Source organism: Artemia sp. Qi Xiang Cuo, chromosome 21, assembly GCF_049724085.1.
Source record: "Artemia sp. Qi Xiang Cuo chromosome 21, ASM4972408v1, whole genome shotgun sequence".
Taxonomy (NCBI): Eukaryota; Metazoa; Arthropoda; class Branchiopoda; order Anostraca; family Artemiidae; genus Artemia; species Artemia sp. Qi Xiang Cuo.
Genome location: NC_142814.1, coordinates 33,686,833 through 33,703,421, shown reverse-complemented (window position 1 = coordinate 33,703,421; position 16,589 = coordinate 33,686,833). Strand labels below are relative to the sequence as shown.

Genomic DNA, 16,589 nt, shown 5'->3' with positions numbered 1-16,589 from the left:
TCTAAGTATCAGAGTGAATAAATGCTTCATCAACTTCCCTTTAATGCATTATCAGCATCACATGACAGATACATCAGATAAAATTGACAAAATCTAAGTACCAGAAAGAATAAATTCGTTTTCAACGTTTTTATCGGATACATCAGATAACATTCATAAAATACAAGTTTTATTTATTTTGACTTGATGCCTCGTTTCGTTGAATTTAGGTTAGACCGGTTATAGATGGCAGCACATCCGCTCAGACACACAGTAATAGCGAGAGAGATATCCAAAAAGTTGGGTTCATCTAGGTTCGCTTAGAGGGGCGCGCGCCACTCTAAGCGAACCTAGATCAACCCAACTTTTTGGATATCTCTCTCACTATGACTGTGTCTGACCACTTCAAGTCAGGGCGCCACTCTAAGTGAACCTAAATTAACTCAACTTTTTGAAAATCTCTCTCACTATGACTGTCTGTCTGAGCGGGTGTGCTGCCTTCTATAACCGGTCTAACCTAAATTCAACGTAAAGAGGCATGAAGTCAAAATGAATGGACCTTGGATTTTATGACTTTTAACTGATGTATCCGATAAAAACTTTGAAAACGAATTTATTCTTTCTGGTACTTAGATTTTGTCAATTTTATCTGATGTATCTGTCATGTGATGTTGATAATTCATTTAAGGGATGTTGATAAAGCATTTATTCACTCTGATACTTAGAATTTGTCAATTTTATCCCATTTATCCGAGAAAGGGATGTTGATATAGAATTTAATAACTCTGATACTTAGATTTTGTTAATTTTATCCCATGTATTCGAGAAAGGGATGTTGATATAGAATTTAATCAATCTGATACTTAGATATTGGGCAATTTTATCCAATATAGCCGACAAATGATGTTGATAATGCATTTATTCACTCTGGTATTTAGATTTTGTCAATTTTATCCCCTGTATCCGAGAAAGGGATGTTGATAAAGCATTTATTCAATCTGATACTTAGATTTTGTCAATTTTATCTGATATACCCGACAAAGGATGTTGATAATGAATTTATTCACTCTGGTACTTAGATTTTGTCAATTTTATCCGACATATTCGACAAATGATGTTGACAAAGGATTTATTCACTCTAACACTTAGATTTTGTCAATTTTATCCGAAATATCCGACAAAAGGATGCTGATAAAGCATTTATTCGCTCTGATATTTACATTTTGTCAATTATAATCGTTGTAACTGATAAAAGATGTTGATCAAAAATAAATTATTCATTCTGATTCTCAGATTTTGTCAGTTTTATCCCATGTACCCGGAAAAGGATGTTGATATAGAATTTAATCACTCTGATGCTTAGATTTTATCCGGGGTATCCGACAAAGGATGCTGATAAAGCATTTATTCACTCTGATACTTAGATTTTGACAATTATATTTGATGTATCTGACAAAAGCTGTTGATAAAAAAATTATTCACTCTGACACTTAGATTTTGTCAATTTTATTCAACATATCCGACAAAGGATGCTGATAAAGCATTTATTTACTCTGATACTTAGATTTTGTCAATTATATTCGTTGTATCTGACAAAAATTGTTGATAAAAAAAATTATTCACTCTGACACTTAGCTTTTTCAATTTTATCCCATGTATTTAAGAAATGGATGTTGATATAGAATTTAATCAATCTGATACTTAGATTTTGTCAATTTTATCCGATATACCCGACAAATGATGCTGGTTATGCATTTAAAGGATGCTGATAAAGTATTTATTCACTCTGATACTTAGATTTTGTCAATTTTATCCCATGTATCCGAGAAAGGGATGTTGATATTGAATTTAATCACTCTGATGTTTAGATTATAATTACCCTGATACTTAGATTTTGTCAATTTTATCCGACATATCCCATAAAGGATGCTGATAAAGTATTTATTCACTCTGAAACTTAGATTTTGTCAATTTTATCCGATCTATCTGGCAGAAGATGTAGATAAAAAAATTTATTCACTCTGGATTTTATACTTTTTCAATTTTATCTTGTGGATCCAAGAATAGGATGTCGATATAGAATTTAATCAATATGGTAATTATATCTTATCAATTACATCTAACATATCCGATAAACGGTGTTGTTAAAGTATTTATTCACTCTGATATTTATATTTTGTCAAATTTTATTCGATGTATCTGACAAAGGATGTTGAAAAAAAAAATTATTCACTCTAACACTTAGATTCTGTTAATTTTACCCCATGCATTCGAGAAAGGGATGTTGATATAGAATTTAATCAATCTGATACTTAGATTTTGTCAATTTTATCCGATATAGCCAACAAAGGATGTTGATAAAGGATTTAAAAGATCTTAATAAAGAATTTATTCGCTCTGATCCTAAGATTTTGTCAATTTTATCCCATCTATCCGAGAAACGGATGTTGATATGGAATTTAATCACGCTGATACTTATATATTGTCAATTTTATCTGACATATCCGACAATCGATGTTGATAATGAATTTATTCACTCTGACACTTACATTTTGTCAATTTTATCCGATGTAACTGGCATAGGATGTTGATAAAAAAAATTATTCACTCTGACGATTCGATTTTGTCAATTATATTCGTTGTATCTGATAAAAGATGTTGATAATGAATTTATTCACTCTGATAGTTAGATTTGCCAATTTTATCCGACGTAACCGACAAAGGATGATGATAAGGAATTTATTCATTCGAATACACAGATTTTGTGAATGTTATCTGATGTATCCGACAAAGGGAAGTTGATAAAGAATTTATCTACTCTAATACATAGATTTTGACAATGTTATCAAATGTATCTGAGAGAGGATGTTGATAAAGAATTTATTCAATTTTATCCGATGTATCTGACAAAAGATGTTGATACGAAAAATTTATTCACTCTGATACTTAGATTTTGTCAGTTATATTCGTTGTATCTGACAAAAGATGTTGATAAAAAAATATTCAATCCGACAATTAGATTTTATCAATCTTATTCCAGATATTCAGCAACGGGAAATTGCTATGTAAATTAATCACTCTGATGCTTTTACTGTTTCCGAAAAATCCAAGTAAGAATGCTGATAAAGCACTTATGCTACGCGGCACTCAGATTTTATCCACTATATTTTATGTATCTGATAAAAGATATTGATAAAAAAAAACTATTCACTCTGATACTTAGCTTTTTTCAATTTTATCCAGCATATCCGACAAAGGATGCTGATATAGAATTTAATCAATCTGATATTAAGATTTCGTCAATTAAATTCGTTGTATCTGACAAAAGATGTTGATAAAAAAATTATTCACTCTGACGCTTAGCTTTTGTCAATTTTATCCCATGTATCTGACAAAAATTGTTAATAAAAAAAAATTATTCACTCTGACGCTTAGGTTTTGTCAATTTTACCCCATGTATTCGAGAAATGGATGTTGATATAGAATTTAATCAATCTGATACTTAGATATTGTCAATCTTATCTGATATACCCGACCAATGATGTTGATAAAGCATTTATTCACTCTGATACCTAGATATAGTAAATTTTATCCCATGTATCCGAGAAAGGGATGTTGATATGGAGTTTAATCCCTCTGATACTTCTATTTTAACCACCTCGATAGCTAGATCTTGTCAATTTTATCCGACATACCTGATAAAGGATGTTGATAAAGTATTTATTCACTCTAATATTTGCATTTTGTCAATTTTATTCGCTGCATCTGACGAAGTATGTTGATGGAAGCGAATTCAATCGGTAAAGAATGCTAATAAGAATTTGTCCAATTTTTTGCATAATTTCTTGAATGAAATTTCTGTATTGTGTATCCAAGAGGTGAATTCAAGAAAGAGTTTGTTACTTACTTACTTACAATTTTTTCATAATGACATATCCAACAACGGATGTTGATAAAGAATTTATTCATTCTGATACCTAGATTTTGTTAATGTTATTCCATGCGTCTGACAATAGATGTAAGCAAATTCCTTTTCTTACATCTCCGATGTTTTAATAGACATTCTAAACGTTTGATATGCTAGCTTACTCTAAAAATATTGAACACATAACAATGTAATGCATAATATATTTTTAATGAAATAATGTTATATAGAATATTAATATAAAAATATATTATGATACATTATTAATATCAATGATCAACTTTGGACATTTTGAATCTGTTCCATAAAATAGTTCACCATGTTCTCTAGTGATATTGTAGTTATTGTCTTCTCTTAGTTCGTAATCAGTAGAATAATCATTATTCCATTTTGAGTCATACACAATTTTATACTGGTGTGTCATTGACAGGCTCAATATGCTTTTTGTCTTTGGTATTATTTGGTTCATTGACTGTTTGATCAATGGCAGTAACTTTTGCTGGTACTTTGTTTTTCATCGATTCATCTTTATATTCCATAGTGATATTTTCTGCCAATGCCCTTTTTATTTTTCTGGCAATTTCACTGTCTATTATCACATTATTTTTACACAGGTAACTGTTTCGGCACGTACACAAGATATGGTTTATGATATTAGTAGAAGAGTAGGCCTATCTTTTTTGATCTTCCGTTGAATACTAATATCCGAAAGCTGGTGATAGGATGTATCAGTATGTAATGTGTTACCTGCAACAGTAACAAGGAGTTGTCCTCTATCATCAACGATTATTTTTATGTTGGCATTCTCTTTAAGTGCAATCATCTCTGGAGATCTCAATCATGCATATCCACCAACATAAGAGTGGAATTTTTTCGGGAGTCCAAAGAAATTTAATTCCTTACTGTCATGACAATGCATGCATACATTTCCAATAGTGCTACCACTTGTACTTGTTTCATAGTTTAAATACTTCTCCTTGTCGGCAGTCAATGCTACAATAACATTGTCATGTGAACACGCTTTATTAAAATGCTCCATCTTCACTTTTTTTTAAAGATATTACTTATGTGTTTATTGTTCCACTGCGTAAAAAATACTGATTTAATACATGCAATAAACTAGATAGTGTCGATAACCCGCCATAAAATACCAGTGGGAAAGCCGCATCGTGTCTCTGAGCAGGAATAGAGTAAAATTGTTAGAGCCGTAAGCATATTTCATATCATTTTAAGATACGTAAAAAAAAGTTGAATATTTTCGAAGTCCAAAAAAAAATTTTTGTCCAATAAAAAAAATTGCTACTGCAAACATTATTTTTCTAATAGTAAAGGTCATGACTAACATATCCATAGCATTCTCATTTTGAGTTAGGAAAATATTAAATGTGATTTTTTTTGTTTTAAGTATGTTTCATCTCATTCGACGACATGTAAAAAAAAGTTGAAAAAAAATCATGTAAAAAAAATAATAAAAAAAAGCTAAAAAAAAAATTTCAAAAAAAAATTTAAAAAATGGGGGGAGGGGGCCATAAAGCTGGAGGGGAGGGGGCGCCCTTCGATTTAGAGGATAGGGAACCTTTGGGGGGTTGAGGTCTCTGGTGGTTAGGGTCGTTAGTGCTTATGATCCTTGATGGTTCGTACTCACACACACCTTACTACTTGATTTGCAAGGATTTCTAAGGTTTGTTCTGAATTTCATAATTAAAATTCTTTTCTTGCCATCTACATCTCTCTTAGTATCAACGTCTTAGTATACTATAACGTTAGAATCTATTTTAAACTGACAACAATGTTCAAACGCCACTTGTGTATTATACAGAACACATCGAAGAAGTAAAGCTATGTCAAGTCACATGACCATTTTATCATTTTTAACCATTTTCATAGATTGATATTGTTCCAAATTTATAATAAATAAGCTATGAGTTAACAACCCCGAGGGGTTACCTTAACTGATAATCAGTTTAACCCTTTTTTCTCCACCTTCATACGACCCAATTCGCAAGTGCTATGTAGCTCTGTTTTTTCCCTATTATTCAATTAATATCGTTCGTATAGTCCAATTCGCAAATGCTATACCTTTTTTTTGCTTTTAGAGTTAGCTTTTAAGAAAAATGACATAAAACCAAATGCCAATCAATCAATTCTGACTATAACATCCTATTCTTTAATTGGCAGCGACACATTCCTGACAAACTAGTCTTGACTAAAGGCAATTGTCCAAAAAAATCAGAAACCAGTCTGATAGCACATACTTCAAAGAAATGGAACAGTGGATGATGCATGGGTGATAGACAGTTTTTCCTACAAAATCATTCTTTGATTACGCAATTTGAAAATTTCTAGTTTTTGGTTAAAAAAACAAAAAAAAAACACGTTATGATGAAAGTGCCTCAAAATCCATCTGGTTGCGTTATACAATCTCAATTATGCTTTTAAAACGTGTTTGATCACTTTATAGGTATATAATATAAAAGGATTGGTCGTTTTTTGCAATGTGCTCGTCAAACTGCACTGTATATTCTTGTGCTCGTGAAACCTCATACAAGCTTACTACTAATGCCTCAGGACCGGTTGATGGTATTAAGTTAAAAATGTCATCGTGTGTTGAAGGGGATGTTAAAAAAGGTGCTATTTGTATAATGCTACTAATGCTACTACTGCTACTACAATTATTGCTATGCATAATTCCTGAACCTTTCAACAATGCAGAAAATATTGATTTCTCAAAACTTTGTTAGGATATTTTTTTATGGGAAATGATGGGCATGGGGGGGGGGGGATTTTCTCTAAAATCATTTTGAATTTAAAAAAGGGCATTATAACTTCAAATTTAAAATAAAATGGGACCCATCTGAATTTAATACGACCACCCATTCCATAAAAACCTTATATGTCCCCAGCGCAGAGCTTAAAGCCCTTGCCCCAGGGCTCTGGGGGGTTGTTCTAACCCTGGATGCATTGTTATATGTTCTTTGGACTATTTTAAACAAAATTGATATCACACAACATCAATCAAACGCATTTGGTGAAAAGAGGGTTATTTTGGGGGAGGGGGGTTGCTGCTTGACTTCCATCACTATTGACATTTAAAAGGGAACTAGAACTTCCAATTTCAACCAAATGAGCCACCTCTAAAGCTTATACAGCCATCCCTTCCATAAGAACTTTAGATGCCCCAGGGGCATAGTTTACAACTCTCGCCCTTAGGCTCTGGTGGTTTGTATCAATCTCAAAAACCCTTATTAGATGATTTTGGACTATTATGAATAAAACAACTGTCTCAAAATACCTATTGGATGCATCTCAGGAAAATACAACATATTTGTGTGTGGGGGGGGGGGATAGCTGCGCTATAAGTATTTTGACTCTTAAAAATGGAACTAGAACTTATGATTACGAGTCTAATGAGCCCCCTCCAAAGCATATACGACCACCCTTTTTATAAGAAGTTATATGCCCCAAGGCCATAACTTACAACCCTTTCTCTTAGAGCTTTAGGGGGAGGTGTCTTCCTCATAGACATAATTTCCGAAACGCTAAAATATAATAAATAAAATTATTATCTCCAAATTTTGATTGGGGGTGTTAAGGCAAATGTTGAGTGTGGAGGGGGGGTCTGTTTGCTCTCAAATCACTTTGACTCTTAAAAAGTGCGCTATAACTTCTAATTTCAAAATAAATAAGCCCCATCTCATGTTTATACGACCGCTCATTCAATAAAAACCTTATATGCCCTCATAAAATAATTTACAACCCTATCCCCAGGGCGTTGCGGGGTTGTGTCATCCCTAGAGACATTATAATATGTTCTTTGGACTATTTTAAGAAAAATCGCTATCTCATAATTTCAATCAGATGTTTTTGGTGAAATGAGGGGTTTTAGAAGAGGGGAGGGGGTCCAAATTCCGTCCATTACTTTTTGACGCTTAAAAAGGAACAAGACCTTCCAGTTTTCAACCAAATGAGCCTCTTCTAGAGTTAAAAAGCAATCTTTTTTCATAAAAATCTTAAATACCCCATGGGCAATTACATACAACCCTAGCACCCAATCTCTGGGATTTGTTTCAACCCTAAAAGCCTTGTTACATGATATTTAGACTATTTTGAATAAAATGGCTATCTCAAAATTTCTATTAGATTCATTTTGGAACAATACGACAATGGGACAATGGGCAATTCTCCCTCCGATTACCTTTTATATTAAAAAGGGCAATAGCCCCCTCAATTTCCAATCGAATGAGTCCTTTTTGAAAAGTTTACGACAACGATTTCTATAAAAACCTTATATGCCCCCAGGGCATAACTTACAACCTTAGCCCTGACGGCCGTGGGTGGGGGGTTGTCATACTAAAAGACGTAATTTCCTGACCCTTCAACTACGTTCTACAAAATGGCTATATCAAAATGTTGATCGGAAGTGTTTTGGGAAATGAAGGGCGTGGGGGGGGGACATTAACCCTCATATCGCTTTTGACTATTAATAAGTGCACTACCCCTCTTAATTCCCAATTGAATGAACCCTTTTTGACGAAAACACTCTCTATAAAAAGCCTTACATGCCACAGGGCATAGCTTACTACCTTTGCCCCGGGGGCTGTGGGGGTTTATCAGTCTTAAAGACATACTCTCTGGACCTCTCTGCTACGTTGAACAAAATAGCTATATCAAAATTTTGATTGGATATGTTCGGAGAAATAGTGGGCGTCAGAGGTGTGTTAACTGCCCTCCAATACCTTTCGACTATTAAAAAGGGCAATAGCCTTTTCAATTTCAAATTTAGTTAGCCCTTTTTGAAGTTTCTACGACAATACTTTCTATAAAAACCTTATATACCCCTAGGGCATAACTTACAACCCTTGCCCTGAGGGCTGGGGGGGGAGTGTAATCCTCGCAAATATAATTTCTGAACTTTTCAACTACGTTGAAAAAACTGCTATCTCAAAATTCTGATTGGATGTATTTGGGGAAATGGTGGGCGTGATAGGGGGGTCAGTTGCCCTCCAGTCACTTTTGACTATTAAAAAGGGCACTAGACCTTTCAATTTCCAATCGAATGAGACTTCAAGACTTTACCTTTCGACTATTAAAAAGGGCAATAGCCGTTTCAATTTCAAATTGAGTTAGCCCTTTTTGAAGTTTCTACGACAACGCTTTCTATAAAACCTTATATATCCCCGGGCCATAACTTACAACCCTTACCCTGAGGGGTGTGGGGAGCTGTCATTCTCAAAGACGTAATTTCGAGAACTTTCAAATACATTGAACAAAAGGGCTATCTCAAAATTTTGGATTGGATGTGTTTTAGGAAATGATGTGCGTGAGAGGGGGGTTAGTTGCCCCCAATCAATTTCGACTATTAAAAAAGGTATTATCGCTTTCAATTACCAATCGAATGAGACTTTTTTGAAGTTTCTACGACAACACTTTCTATAGAACCTTATATGCCCCCAGGGCAAATTACAATCCCTACCTTGAGGGGTGTAGGGGGCTGTCATCCTCAAAGACGTAATTTCAAGAACTTTCAACTACATTGAACAAAATGGCTATCTAAAAATTTTGATTGGATGTGTTTTAGGAAATGATGGGCGTGAGAGGGGGTTCAGTTTGGAGGGGGCGTCCAATGACTTTCGACTATTAAAAAAGGTATTATCCCTTTCAATTTCCAATTGAACGTGCCCTTTTTGAAGTTTCTACGACAATACTTTCTATAAAAACCGTATATGTCCCCAGGGCATAACTTATAATCCTTGCCCTGAGGGCTTTGGGGAGGAGTGTCATCCGCAAAGACATAATTTCAGGACCTTTCAACTCCGTTGAAGAAAATGGCTAACTAAAAATTTTGATTTGATGTGTTTGGGGAAATGGTGGGCATGAGAGGGGGTTAGTTGCCCTCCAATCACTTTTGACTATTAAAAAGGGCACTAGCTCTTTCAATTTCCAGTCGAATGAGCCCTTTTTGAAGTTTCTACGACAATGCCTTCTATAAACACCTTCTATGACCTCAGGGCATAAATCACAATCCTTCCCATGGGGGTTGTGGGGAGAGTGTCATCCTCAAAGGCCTAAGTTTCGGACCTTTCAACTACGTTGAGCAAAATGGCTATCTCAAAATTTTGATCAGTTGTGTATGGGTAAATGGGGGTTATGAGAGGGGGGTTAGTTGCCCTTCAATCACTTTTAACTATTACAAAGGGCACTAGCCCTTTCAATTCCTAATCGAATGATTCCTTTTTGCAGTTTCTACGACAACAGTTTCTATAAAAACCTTATATGCACCCAGGCCAGAACTTACAACCCTTGTCCTGAGGGCTCTGGGGGGGGGGAGGGGTTGTCATCCTCAAAGATATAATTTCTGAACCTTTCAACTACGTTGAACAAAATGGTTGTTTCAAAATTTTGATTGGATGTGTGTGGGAAAATGGTGGGCATGGGATGGGTGCTAGTTGCCTTCAATTACTTTCGACTATCTAAAAGGGCACAAGCCCTTCCAATTTCCATCGAATGAGCCCTTTTCGAAGTTTCTGCGACAACTCCTTCGATACGAAGTGCCCTGGCCTAAAGAAACCAAAAATAATACATTGTGCCTACATCGTTCTGTACTCAGGCAGCGCTATTGCGCTGCCTCTGATTAGTTTGTTTTATTTTACGTTTTCAGGTTTGTCATTTTGTTTTGTTTTATGTACTTTTTCTGCTTTTATTCTTCTTTTTGCACCAAAAACGCCTTAGCGGAGATTGCGTCCGAAATATTTCTATTTTTCTTGTTTCCCTACGTTGTCTGACGTTTTTTCGTTATGTTATGCTTAGCTAGTGTAGTCAAAAAATTACTTTTGTGCTAAGGAGCCTTCTAGGCTGCGTCAAACTTCGCCACTTCATTATCTGTGAGTGATTTTATAATTTTTTGTTGCTTGCAGGGTTTTTTCTTTCCATTATTTGAGCACTCCTCCAAATATGCCCTTACTCCAAATATACTAAAATCTTACTCACATTCTAGAATAAGGAAAATATGTCCACCTCACTATTATCTCTCTATTTCACCAAGAGTAGCAAATTACTTATGTCTGGTCCATAGAGCTGATATCAGTTAGAAAGAAGATCAGTTGTAATTTGGACTGAGAATTTGACTTTCTAATATATCATGAAGACAAAACTGGTGAATTTATGAAATGGCATAGTTTAAGTTAGGATATTATTTTCAAAGATAGAGGGAGAAACTTGTTCGAATTTCTTATACCATCTTATGGCCTTTATTTCCCGCTTTTCTCCAAGAGCTGGCGTTTATAGATCCATCTATGTGATTTATTTTGTCGCTGCTTTGTGATCTCTCAGGGACTTTCTCTCTAGTTTGCTCTCTAGAAACGAGGAGAGGAGAGGGAAATCGATACCATTTCGGATCTGCTATTAGGTGAACTTCTTCAGTGAAAAACAAAATGTTTTGGTGAAAATCCTTTGAATGAGTAATACAAATAAGAATAAAAGCCATTTTTTTTTTTAAATTGTATTATGCATGTTCCCAATAGACTGTTCAGTACAACTAGGTCCCTACACCGAATTTTTTGGTGGGGGAGGGGCCGTTGCAGAATTAGAGGTAGAAATCTGCTTAAGAATAGAGACCGGTGAATTACATGAGAGGTTTGGGAAGGTAAAAAAAAAATGAAGTCTTTCCGAGCCCAACAAAATTGATGGCTCAAAGATTTTCCCCCTGGTACGCCCCTAAATTTGTACGCTATTGCATGAAAAAAAAAAACAATAAAAAAAAGTAGCTTTGACCACCTTTTAAAACTACTGAAACATTTATCCGATTGAAAGCAAAGAACTTGAAGAAATTTTTACTTTTTTCCGTTTTTCAACCAAATTCGAAGAATTTTCAATGTACAAAATTTGTGTAGATAAAAGTGGCTTACAGATTGACACTAACCACTTGCTCAAAACACTTGTTGATGACCTTGGACTTGACACAATTGGTCGTAATGTTAGGTTAGGCTTATGAATTTTGGGAAGTCCATATAATTTATGGCACAAGGAACTGCGTGGCAGGCATTTGTAATAAAGTTGAGGTATAATTTTTACCTCATCCTTTAAACACTTTAATTCGTTCTTAAACTTATTTGTAAGAGAGTCTGTTGGATTATACGATAGCTTCTTGTATGTTTTTTCATCATTTAATAAACTTCTTAATTTTGATTAGTAGTCCTCAGTATTCATGACAACTAAAGTGTTACTCTTATCTGCTTTTGTAATGGTAATTGAAACATCTTTTTTTAGGTTTTTTAGAGTTCCTATGTCTTTGATATTCATCCTCGGAAATTTCGGTTTCAATACAAAATTAGAAAGGGTTTTCACGGTAGAAGCTCTTACTAAGCTAACATTTTTTATTGGGTTTGCGTTTTTAGGCAAAAATATTTCTATTGAAGAGATAATATCTTCTGCGTGGACTTTAATCCTGTTTAAAACTTGATTGAAATTATCCGGACGTTCGGAGCGTACTACAGTAGGCCTAAATCTACAAATACAAGGATTAGTATCAAACAGTTCGTGGTAACGAAATGTAAGTAAGGAGCAACCCGGCTCAATAGTAACCGAAACTCTAAAAAACGGAATTTAGATACTAGTAAATGCATCAAAAGAATCGAATTTTTATGCGGATTTCAAATATATAAGTTTCATCAAGTTTAGTCTAACCCATCAAAAGTTACGCCTTATTTTGAAAAAAAGTGGAAAACACCCCTTCAAAAGTCATAGAACCTTAAAGAAAATCACACCGACAGACTCAGCGTATCAGAGAACCCTACTGTAGAGGTTTCAAGCTCCTATCTGCAAAAATGTGGAATTTTGTATTTTTTGCCAGAAGAAAGATCACGGATGCGTGTTTATTTGTTTGTTGTTTTTTTCCCCCAGGGATGATCGTATCGACCCAGTAGTCTTAGAATATTGCGGGAGGCCTCATTAAAACAAAAATTAAAAGTTCCTGTTCCCTTTTTAGTGATTAAGAAAATGGAGGGCAGCTAGGCTCCCTCCCACACTCATTTTTTCCCAAAGTCACCCGATCAAAATTTTGAGATAGCCATTTTGTTCAGCATGGTCGAAAAATATAACTATGTCTTTGAGGATGACTTGATCCTCCACAGTCCCCGCGGGACGGGCTGTAAGTTATGAACTTTACCAAATGTTTACATATAGCATTGGTTATTGGGAAGTATACAGACGTTTTCAGGGGGAATTTTTCTGGTAGTGGGGTAAGGGGTCGGGGGTTACGTGGGAGGATCTTTCCATGGAGAAAATTTTCATGGGAGAAGGTACATTGCTATGAAGGGGACGCCGGATACCACAGCACTATTTAAAAGAAAACGATCAGAAATTAAATAAAAAGCAAGTTTTCAACTGAAAAACTTTTTAACTGAAAACTTTTGAACATCAAAACTTAAAACGAACAAAAAGCTATTACGAATGTGATTGGGTTTGTCCCCTAGTCAATACCTCGCTCTTCACGCTAAAGTTTTTTTTAATACTTTCATAAGAGCCATTTAATCTAATTAACGGCCTTTGTGATTAGGCGTCATTCTTAAAGAATTGGAAAAAAATTTGAACTTCAGCGAAACTTGAGTGAGGTATTGACTAATACCTCATATGCGTAAGAAAAACATACGAATATAGAAATTCGTTACATAAGTTATCGTAAGTTACGCATATTTATTACTAATAAAAACGTTCGTAAATAAACTTAAACAACTCTCGAGAAAGCCATTTAGCCAAAAAAAGTAAAATGAATATGCAAATTGCGTTTTAATTGTTCATGTACTGTTAGAAAAAATAAAACCCTTAATTAATTAAAAAACGTTCAGAAATTAAATTAAAAAAAGTTGTTTCTAATTAAATTAAGGAGTGACATTAAAAATTAAAATGACAAGAAGTTATTCCCTATACGAAAGGGGCTGTCCCCTCTTCAACGCCTTGCTCTTTACGCTAAAGTCCGACTCTTTCTCACAGCTCTATTTTTTATAACAATAAAAAAACTTTAGCGTAAAGAGCGAGGGGTTGAGGAGGGGACAGCCCCTTTCATATACGGAATAATTTCTATTCGTTTTAAGTTTTAATGGCGCTCCTTACTTTCAGTTAAAAAAAACAACTTGTTTTTTTATTTAATCTACGAATAAAACAGATTGTAACACAAAAGTTTTGGTAGCATTTTAGGCAAAAGAAAGACGTGGGTTAAAACCTGTAGTATCGCCCTCTTCTTACAAAGAACGTGGATTGTCAGGAACGAAGAAGAAGGTGTGTGTTCATGGTGTCGTTTGATGCAAAATAAAAAATTAACCACCCCCCGGAATTTCAAATTGCCAGAAAAACAGGTTTGTATAAAAAAAAAACAGTTTTTGGGGGTTTTACGAAACTTTTTTACGAGATGACCAGACACAATTTGTTTTTCCTTATAAAATTAAAAAAGACAAATTCAGAAAATCCATTTTTTGCATAAGTTAATAAATGAATGAAAGAATTATTTTATCCGCCCTAATAGGTTTCTAAACTGCAGCGCTCCTTGTGTTTTGGATAATTTCTTCTCGTTTTTAATTTTAACGGAATTCATTAGTTTCATGTGAGAAAAATTAGTTCTACAGTTTTATTAGTATCAAAGCTTCATCATTTAGCTGTAAAAGGGTTAGGTCAAACTTTGTCTTTGTCTTGGTATATGGGCCGTTGTTTGTTCTTTTCTACCATGATACACGTAGTAAAGTTTGCAATTCTGAAAACATTTCACTTTGTATTTACAATATATTCCTAATTATATGCTGCAATGCAGCAATCGCTAAAATAATTGGATTCAATATTTCACAAATTAAATAACTATATACCGTCGACCTCCATACAATTAAACACAGGATATTTTTTTTAAACGGTAATGAGATGAATATATAGAAACATACAAACTGACAGAGTGTACGAGAGTGTCCGGAGCTCGTATATAAACTCTACACGTAGTGCCTGACTTTAATTTACTGAATAAAGAAGTTTAGTTGAAAAAATCGTTAATTGTGTTGAAGTTGAACCCAAGAGTCTATGGTGAATAAACGGTTAACAGTCCTGGACAAACAGAAACACTTGGCGATCCTTTTAATAAAATGCTGTTAATAAGGAGTTCCAGGTGCCTATGTTAGTCCACGGTTGGCAACTCTGACTAGTCACTAGGGAATCTTGGGTTCATCCCCGATTCCAGTAGCGATATTTTTAAGCAATCTTCTTTATTTAGCTAGTTTTCAAATGAAATTTTATGGATGTTTTAGCATCAGATTTCAAATTTATATGAAATTCGTTACTTGTATAAGAGTTGGAACCAAGATTCTGTGGTGAATAGACAATGTTAACAATCCCGGACTAACAGACGAACTTAGGGATGCTTTTAATACAATGCGGTTCAAAAGATTGCCAGGTGCACCTGTTGGTCCACAGTTGAAGACTCTGACTAATAATTAGAAAATCTTGGGCTCATCCCCAATCTCAGTAAGGAATTTTTAAGCAATCTTCTTTATTTAGCAAGTTTTCAAATTAAATTTAATTGATGTTCTAGCATCAAATTTCAAAATTATATGAAAACTATTAGGCCTACTTGTATGGGAGTTGGACCCAAGATTCTGCGGTGAATAGACAAAATTTATATTTATTCGATAAAATGTATTTAAAAACGATTGCCAGGTGTGTCTGTTGGTCCATGGTTCGAGACTCTGACTAGTCTCTAACGAATCTTGGATTTGACCCCAATCCCAGTAGTGATATTTTTAAGAAATCCTCTTTATTTAACTAGTTTTCACATTAAATTTTATCGATGTTTTAGCATCAGAATTCAAATTAAATTTAATTGATGTTCTAGCATCAGATTTCAAAATTGGGAGTTGAAATATGGGAATTGGACCCAAGATTATGTGGTGAATAGACACAATTTATAGTCCTGGACAAACAGACACACTTGGCGATCTATTCGATAAAATGTATTTAAAAACGATTGCCAGGTGTGTCTGTTGGTCCATGGCTTGAGACTCTGACTAGTCACTAATGAATCTTGGATTTAACCCTAATCCAAGTAGCGATATTTTTAAGCAATCTTCTTTGTTTAGAAAGTTTTCATATTAATTTTTTTCAACGTTCTAGCATCAGATTCAAAATTTATATGAAAAGAACTTACTATTTCTTTATCATTCCAGAAGAAAGCTGAAATGTATCCAGAATGCTATCTATAAGCTCATCTATGGCTATTAAATATTTGATTTATCCTTGGTATTGCAGCAACTACTTTAAAATTGACAACAATTTCTACATAGATACTGGACAGTTTTATAGAAATAGAAGATAAAGAAACAGAGTTAAGGGAAAGAACCTTGGACAGTTCTTTCCCTGCGCGAAAATAGACTCGTAGGAAGTTTCGGATTCTCTTCTTAAACAAAGAATTGCTCCAAGTTTCTTTTCTAGCGCAGGGAAGATTTTAACGTTTCAAACAATTTGAATTGGACACTGAATGATGCCAGAAATTCACTGTCACAAAGAAAGTGTAGAAGAATAGAAACTATAATAATCCTTATTAGAAATTATTCAGTATAGTTAGCGATAGGGGTTATGGGCACTCATATTTTCCTCGTAAAATACCAAAATAAAGTGTTTAGATTTTGATTACGTAACAGCCTTAGATGGACTACTA

The 16,589-nt window shown here is 34.3% G+C and overlaps 1 protein-coding gene across 1 annotated transcript in view; it reads right to left on the bottom strand.

Annotated features, from left to right (window-relative positions):
* The window catches only part of enc (R3H domain containing protein encore), a 277,287-nt gene extending 261,007 nt beyond the window's left edge, over positions 1-16,280 (bottom strand). Inside the window, exon 1 of the mRNA XM_089106565.1 lies at positions 16,080-16,280. The gene's annotated coding sequence lies outside the window, so the exon portion shown is untranslated. The remainder of the gene's footprint in view (positions 1-16,079) is intronic.
* Between the last annotated feature and the right edge of the window lie 309 nt (positions 16,281-16,589).